The 6863-nt window shown below is 44.6% G+C and overlaps 1 non-coding gene across 1 annotated transcript; it reads right to left on the minus strand.

Annotated features, from left to right (window-relative positions):
• Window positions 1-6546: 6546 nt before the first annotated feature.
• On the minus strand, window positions 6547-6619 carry TRNAF-GAA (transfer RNA phenylalanine (anticodon GAA)). The gene has a single exon. It is a non-coding gene; the product is annotated as a tRNA-Phe (tRNA).
• Between the last annotated feature and the right edge of the window lie 244 nt (window positions 6620-6863).

Genomic DNA, 6863 nt, shown 5'->3' on the forward strand with positions numbered 1-6863 from the left:
TGATGGTCAATAAGACCACTAGTTTCAAGAAAAAGGGCAAAGGGAAGAAGGGGAACTTCAAGAAGAACGGCAAGCAAGTTGCTGCTCAAGTGAAGAAGCCCAAGTCTGGACCTAAGCCTGAGACTGAGTGCTTCAACTGCAAAGGGACTGGTCACTGGAAGCAGAACTGCCCCAAGTATTTGGCGGAGCAGAAGGATGGCAAAGTGAAAGGTATATTTGATATACATGTTATTGGTGTGTACCTTACTAATGCTCCCAGTAGCGCCTGGGTATTTGATACTGGTTCTGTTGCTAATATTTGCAACTCGAAACAGGGGCTACGAATTAAGCGAAGATTGGCTAAGGAAGAGGTGACGATGCGCGTGGGAAATAGTTCCAAAGTCGATGTGATCGCCGTCGGCACGCTACCTCTACATCTACCTTCGGGATTAGTTTTAGACCTGAATAATTGTTATTTGGTGCCAGCGTTAAGCATGAACATATATCTGGATCTTGTTTGATGTTTAAATCAGAGAATGATGGTTGTTCTATTTATATGAGTAATATCTTTTATGGTCATGCACCCTAGATGAGTGGTCTATTTTTACTAAATCTTGATAGTAGTGATACACATATTCATAGTATTGAAGCCAAAAGATATAAGTTTAATAATGATAGTGCAACTTATTTGTGGCACTGCCGTTAAGGTCATATTGGTGTAAAGAGCATGAAGAAAATCCATACAGATGGGATTTTGGAACCACTTGATTATGAATCACTTGATGCTTGAGAACCATGCCTCTTGGGCAAGATGACTAAAACTCCATTCTCCGGAACAATGGAGCGAGCAACAGACTTGTTGGAAATAATACATACTGATGTATGCGGTCCGATGAGTGTTGATACTCGCGGCGGGTATCGTTATTTTCTGACCTTCACAGATGATTTAAGCAGATATGGGTATATCTACTTGAGGAAGCATAAGTCTGAAACATTTGAAAAGTTCAAAGAATTTCAGAGTGAAGTGGAAAATCATCGTAACAAGAAATAAAGTTTCTACGATCTGATCATGGAGGAGAATATTTGAGTTACGAGTTTGGTCTTCATTTGAAACAATGCGGGATAGTTTCGCAACTTACGCCACCTAGAACACCACAACGTAATGGTGTGTCAGAACGTCGTAATCGTACTTTATTAGATATGGTGCGATCTATGATGTCTCTTACTGATTTACCGCTATCGTTTTGGGTTATGCTTTAGAGATGGCTGCATTCACGTTAAATAGGGCACCATCTAAATCCGTTGAGACGACACCATATGAACTGTGGTTTGTCAAGAAACCCAGGTTGTCGTTTCTTAAAGTTTGGGGCTGCGATGCTTATGTGAAAAAGCTTCAACCTGATAAGCTCAAACCCAAACCGGAGAAATGTGTCTTCATAGGATACCCAAAGGAGACTGTTGGGTACACCTTCTATCACAGATCCGGAGGCAAGATATTCGTTGCTAAGAATGGATCCTTTCTAGAGAAGGAGTTTCTCTTGAAAGAAGTGAGTGGGGGAAAGTAGAACTTGATGAGGTAATTGTACCTGCTCCCTTATTGGAAAGTAGTTCATCACAGAAATCAGTTCCAGTGATTCCTACACCAGTAAGTGAGGAAGCTAATGATGATGATCATGAAAATTCTGATCAAGTTACTACCAAACCTCGTAGGTCAACCAGAGTAAGATCCGCACCAGAATGGTACGGTAATCCTGTTCTGGAGGTCATGTTACTTGACCATGATGAACCTACGAACTATGAGGAAGCGATGATGAGCCCAGATTCCGCGAAATGGCTTGAGGCCATGAAATCTGAGATGGGATCCATGTATGAGAACAAAGTATGGACTTTGGTTGACTTGCCCGTTGATCGGCTAGCCATAGAGAATAAATGGATCTTCAAGAAGAAGACTAACGTTGACGGTAATATTACTGTCTACAAAGCTCGACTTGTTGCGAAAGGTTTTCGACAAGTTCAAGGAGTTGACTACGATGAGACCTTCTCACCCGTAGCGATGCTTAAGTCCGTCCGAATCATGTTAGCAATTGCCGCATTTTTTGATTATGAAATTTGGCAAATGGATGTCAAAACTGCATTCCTTAATGGATATCTTAAAGAAGAGTTGTATATGATGCAACCAGAAGGTTTTGTCGATCCAAAAGGTGCAAACAAAGTGTGCAAGCTCTAGTGATCCATTTATGGACTGGTGCAAGCCTCTCAGAGTTGGAATATACGCTTTGATAGTGTGATCAAAACATATGGTTTTATACAGACTTTTGGAGAAGCCTGTATTTACAAGAAAGTGAGTGGGAGCTCTGTAGCATTTCTGACATTATATGTAGATGACATATTGTTGATCGGAAATGATATTGAATTTCTGAATAGCATAAAGGATACTTGAATAAGAATTTTTCAATGAAAGACCTCGGTGAAGCTGCTTATATATTGGGCATCAAGATCTATAGAGATAGATGAAGACGCTTAATTGGACTTTCACAAAGCACATACCTTGATAAAGTTTTGAAGAAGTTCAAAATGGATCAAGCAAAGAAAGGATTCTTGCCTGTGTTACAAGGTGTGAAGACAGACTCAATGCCCGACCACTGCAGAAGATAGAGAGAAAATGAAAGTCATTCCCTATGCTTCAACCATAGGTTCTATCATGTATGCAATGCCGTGTACCAGACCTGATGTGTGCCTTGCTATTAGTTTAGCAGGGAGGTACCAAAGTAATCCAGGAGTGGATCACTGGACAGCGGTCCAGAACATCCTGAAATACCTGAAAAGGACTAAGGATATGTTTCTCGTTTATGGAGGTGACAAAGAGCTCGTCGTAAACGGTTACGTCGATGCAAGCTTTGACACTGATCCGTATGACTCTAAGTCACAAACCGGATACGTATTTTTATTGAATGGTGGAGCTGTCTGTTGGTGTAGTTCCAAGCAGAGCGCCGTGGCGGGATCTATGTGTGAAGCGGAGTACATAGCTGCTTCGGAAGCAGCAAATGAAGGAGTCTGGATGAAGGAGTTCATATCCGATCTAGGTGTCATACCTAGTGCATCAGGTCCAATGAAAATCTTTTGTGACAATACTGGTGCAATTGCCCTGGCAAAGGAATCCAGATTTCACAACAGAACCAAGCACATCAAGAGACGCTTCAATTCCATCCGCGATCAAGTCAAGGAGGGAGACATAGATATTTGCAAAATACATACGGATCTGAATGTTGCAGACCCGTTGACTAAGCCTCTCTCACGAGCAAAACATGATCAACACCAAGACTCCATGGGTGTTAGAATCATTACTGTGTAATCTAGATTATTGACTCTAGTGCAAGTGAGAGACTGAAGGAAATATGCCCTAGAGGCAATAATAAATTTGTTATTTATATGTCCTTATATCATGATAAATTTTTATTATTCATGCTAGAATTGTATTAACCGGAAACTTAATACATGTGTGAATACATAGACAAACAGAGTGTCACTAGTATGCCTCTACTTGACTAGCTCGTTAATCAAAGATGGTTAAGTTTCCTAGCCATAGACATGAGTTGTCATTTCATGAACGGGATCACATCATTAAAGAATGATGGGATTGACTTGACCCGTCCATTAGCTTAGGACTATGATCGTTTAGTTTACTGCTATTGCTTTCTTCGTAACTTATACATGTTCTTATGACTATGAGATTATGCAACTCCCGAATACCGGAGGAACACTTAGTGTGCTATCAAACGTCACAACGTAACTGGGTGATTATAAAGTTGCTCTACAGGTGTCTCCAATGGTGTTTGTTGAGTTGGCATAGGTCGAGATTAGGATTTGTCACTCCGATTGTCGGAGAGGTATCTCTGGGCCTTCTCGGTAATGCACATCACTATAAGCCTTGCAAGCAGTGTGACTAATGAGTTAGTTACGGGATGATGCATTACAAAACGAGTAAAGAGACTTGCCGATAACGAGATTGAACTAGGTATGATGGTACCGACGATCGAATCTCGGGCAAGTAACATACTGATGACAAAGGGAACAACGTATATCGTTATGCGGTTTGACCGATAAAGATCATAGTAGAATATGTAGGAATCAATATGAGCATCCAGGTTTCGCTATTGGTTATTGACCGGAGATGTGTCTCGGTCATGTCTACATAGTTCTCGAACCCGTAGGGTCCGCACGCTTAACGTTCGATGACGATCGGTATTATGAGTTTATGTGTTTTGAAGTACCGAAGGTAGTTCGGAGTCCCGGATGTGATCACAGACATGACGAGAAGTCTCGAAATGGTCGAGACATTAAGATTGATATATTGGAAGGTTATGTTTGAACACCGGAATGGTTTCGGGTGAGTTCGCGCATCTACCGGAGTGCCGAGGGGTTACTGGAACCCCCCGGGGAGTTGATGGGCCTTAATGGGCCATGGCGGAAGAGAGGAGGAGGCGGCCAAGTGGGAGGCGCCCCCCCCAAGCCCAATCCGAATTGGGGGGGGCGCCCCCCCCTTTCCTTTTCTCCCTCTTCCTTCTTCTCCTACTCCAACTAGGGAAGGGGGAAACCTACTCCTACTGGGAGTAGGAATCCCCCCCTTGGGCGCACCCCATGAGGCCGGCCCTCCCCCTCCTCCCCTCCTTTATATACGGGGGAGGGGGGCACCCCATAGACACACAAGTTGATCTTAGCCATGTGCGGTGCCCCCCTCCACATATTTCCACCTCGGTAATATTGTCGTAGTGCTTAGGCGAAGTCCTGCGTCGGTAACTTCATCATCACCGTCAACACGCCGTCGTGCAGACGAAACTCTCTCTCGACCTCAGCTGGATCTAGAAGTTCGAGGGACGTCACCAAGCTGAACGTGTGCAGATCGCGGAGGTGCCGTGCGTTCGGTACTTGATTGGTTGGATCGCGAAGACGTTCGACTACATCAACCGCGTTACTTAACGCTTCCGCTTTCGGTCTACGAGGATACGTGGACACACTTTTCCCGCTCGTTGCTATGCTTCTCCTAGATAGATCTTGCGTGATCGTAGGAATTTTTTTGAAATACTACGTTCCCCAACAGCAATCATATGTATGATGATATTTCTGATGAGTTTATGAAGTAATATATAGTCCTTGGACGGTATCAATGATGCATCGCAAGTACGTACTTGTTTGTGAGATTTTACATTGCATGATACGTTCTAAATAGTCCCTGGTCGGAAAGTGATGTGTGGACTCATCAAACTAGACCGACATGCAATATGGTAGGTGGCTTGATCTCACTAGCCATGGAGCATTGGCTGCTAACCGACTGCATGGACCAAATCGGATCTGAGGTCGAGTAATGGTAGGCTAGGAGCCGAGCTCGGATGGATATCAGGTCGGACAGACCCAACCATGAGACGTAGCGATAGGTCATATGTGAGTCTCTAGTATGACATGCATTCTGTGTCCTAAGACCCAAGCTCGACGCACAGACTTCGGATGACAACCGGCCTGCTTAGGATCGATCAAACGCTACACCATGACAGAGTAGTTGTAAATGTCGGTTTTGGGCTTGTCTAGATCCATGCCGGGAGACGTGGTCGAGCAAGCTGGGATTTGCCCCTCCTATCTGGAGAGATATACTCTTGGGACCTCGTGTGATCCGACCTTTCCTTGTGCTCGGAGAGCCTCGAGCATCGGCCCTTAGCGCTAAGTCCGGTCCATCCCAGTAGCACTGAGGGTCCCCGTTTCCCATATCGCGGACAACGTGGGTGTTGGCTCCTGTGGCTGCCCAACGGTGTGGGGTGTCCAATGCTGCTGGCCGGCGATGCCAGCGATGGAGGGTGAAGGTGGTCCCTGTGTAGCGGCAACACATCATTGCGCCCCGGAAGGTGCTTGGCAGGCGATACGAGTGCGGCGTATCTGTTGTGTTGCAACTTATGCAACAACGATGGTGGTAGCAATAGGAGTAGGGTCGCGACATGGTTTCGCAGTCAACCGTTTGGCATGCCATTGAGCATGATGTTGCAGCGACGCAATGACAACGTCACAACGATGCCATGTGATGGAAACGTTGGGCTATGTTGGTGCAAAGCGTGCTTCTTTCTCTAGCTACTTGGTCCTCGACTCGTTTGGGCGAGACTGGTTGGCATAGGCCGACATGGTTCCCGTGTGTCGTTTGTTCGGAGTGGTCCTTGTGAAGTTAAAGTCACTTGCTCAGAAAGAAATGATGACGATGACATTGTAAACAATGATGTGTGTGGATCTTGTGGGTAGGCAGATCAACTAGCGTGCCTTTTTTATGGGCGTGTTATAACGGTTTTTATGCGGGTTTTCGCAAAACTATAAAAAAAATGTACCATCAGGTGGCCGATCTAGCACAGTAAAAATGCTTTACCATAGTAAGATCGACGAGGGGGAGGGAGCACCATCAGTTCGCCGATCTAGCTACAAGCACAGTAGTAGTGAATGCAGACGTCGTTTACACCTCGGCACTCCATTGTTCACACTAAGGTGGGTGCCAAAATAAAAACGATGACAACTAAAGGAGAAAAAAGTTATATTTGCGGTGAGCGTGGATCGAACACGCGACCTTCAGATCTTCAGTCTGACGCTCTCCCAACTGAGCTATCCCCGCTTCATGTTTTAAATTCGATTACTTCTTTAATAACTTATAATTGGGGATCAGCATAGGCGTTGTCTTGCTCGGAACTGAGGTTTGCGCTCAAATTCTGTTAAACGTCCTTTGTCTTCAATGGTTTGGGCTCGCATGGATGTCCTCATCGTATAACTCCAACACAGATCACCTAATGGACGTCCGTCCAATCGAAGTCATTAAGTATAAACGGACAACATTTTTTCATTAATTTTTGGATTACTTA

Source organism: Triticum aestivum, chromosome 3D, assembly GCF_018294505.1.
Source record: "Triticum aestivum cultivar Chinese Spring chromosome 3D, IWGSC CS RefSeq v2.1, whole genome shotgun sequence".
In the NCBI taxonomy this organism is placed as follows: Eukaryota; Viridiplantae; Streptophyta; class Magnoliopsida; order Poales; family Poaceae; genus Triticum; species Triticum aestivum.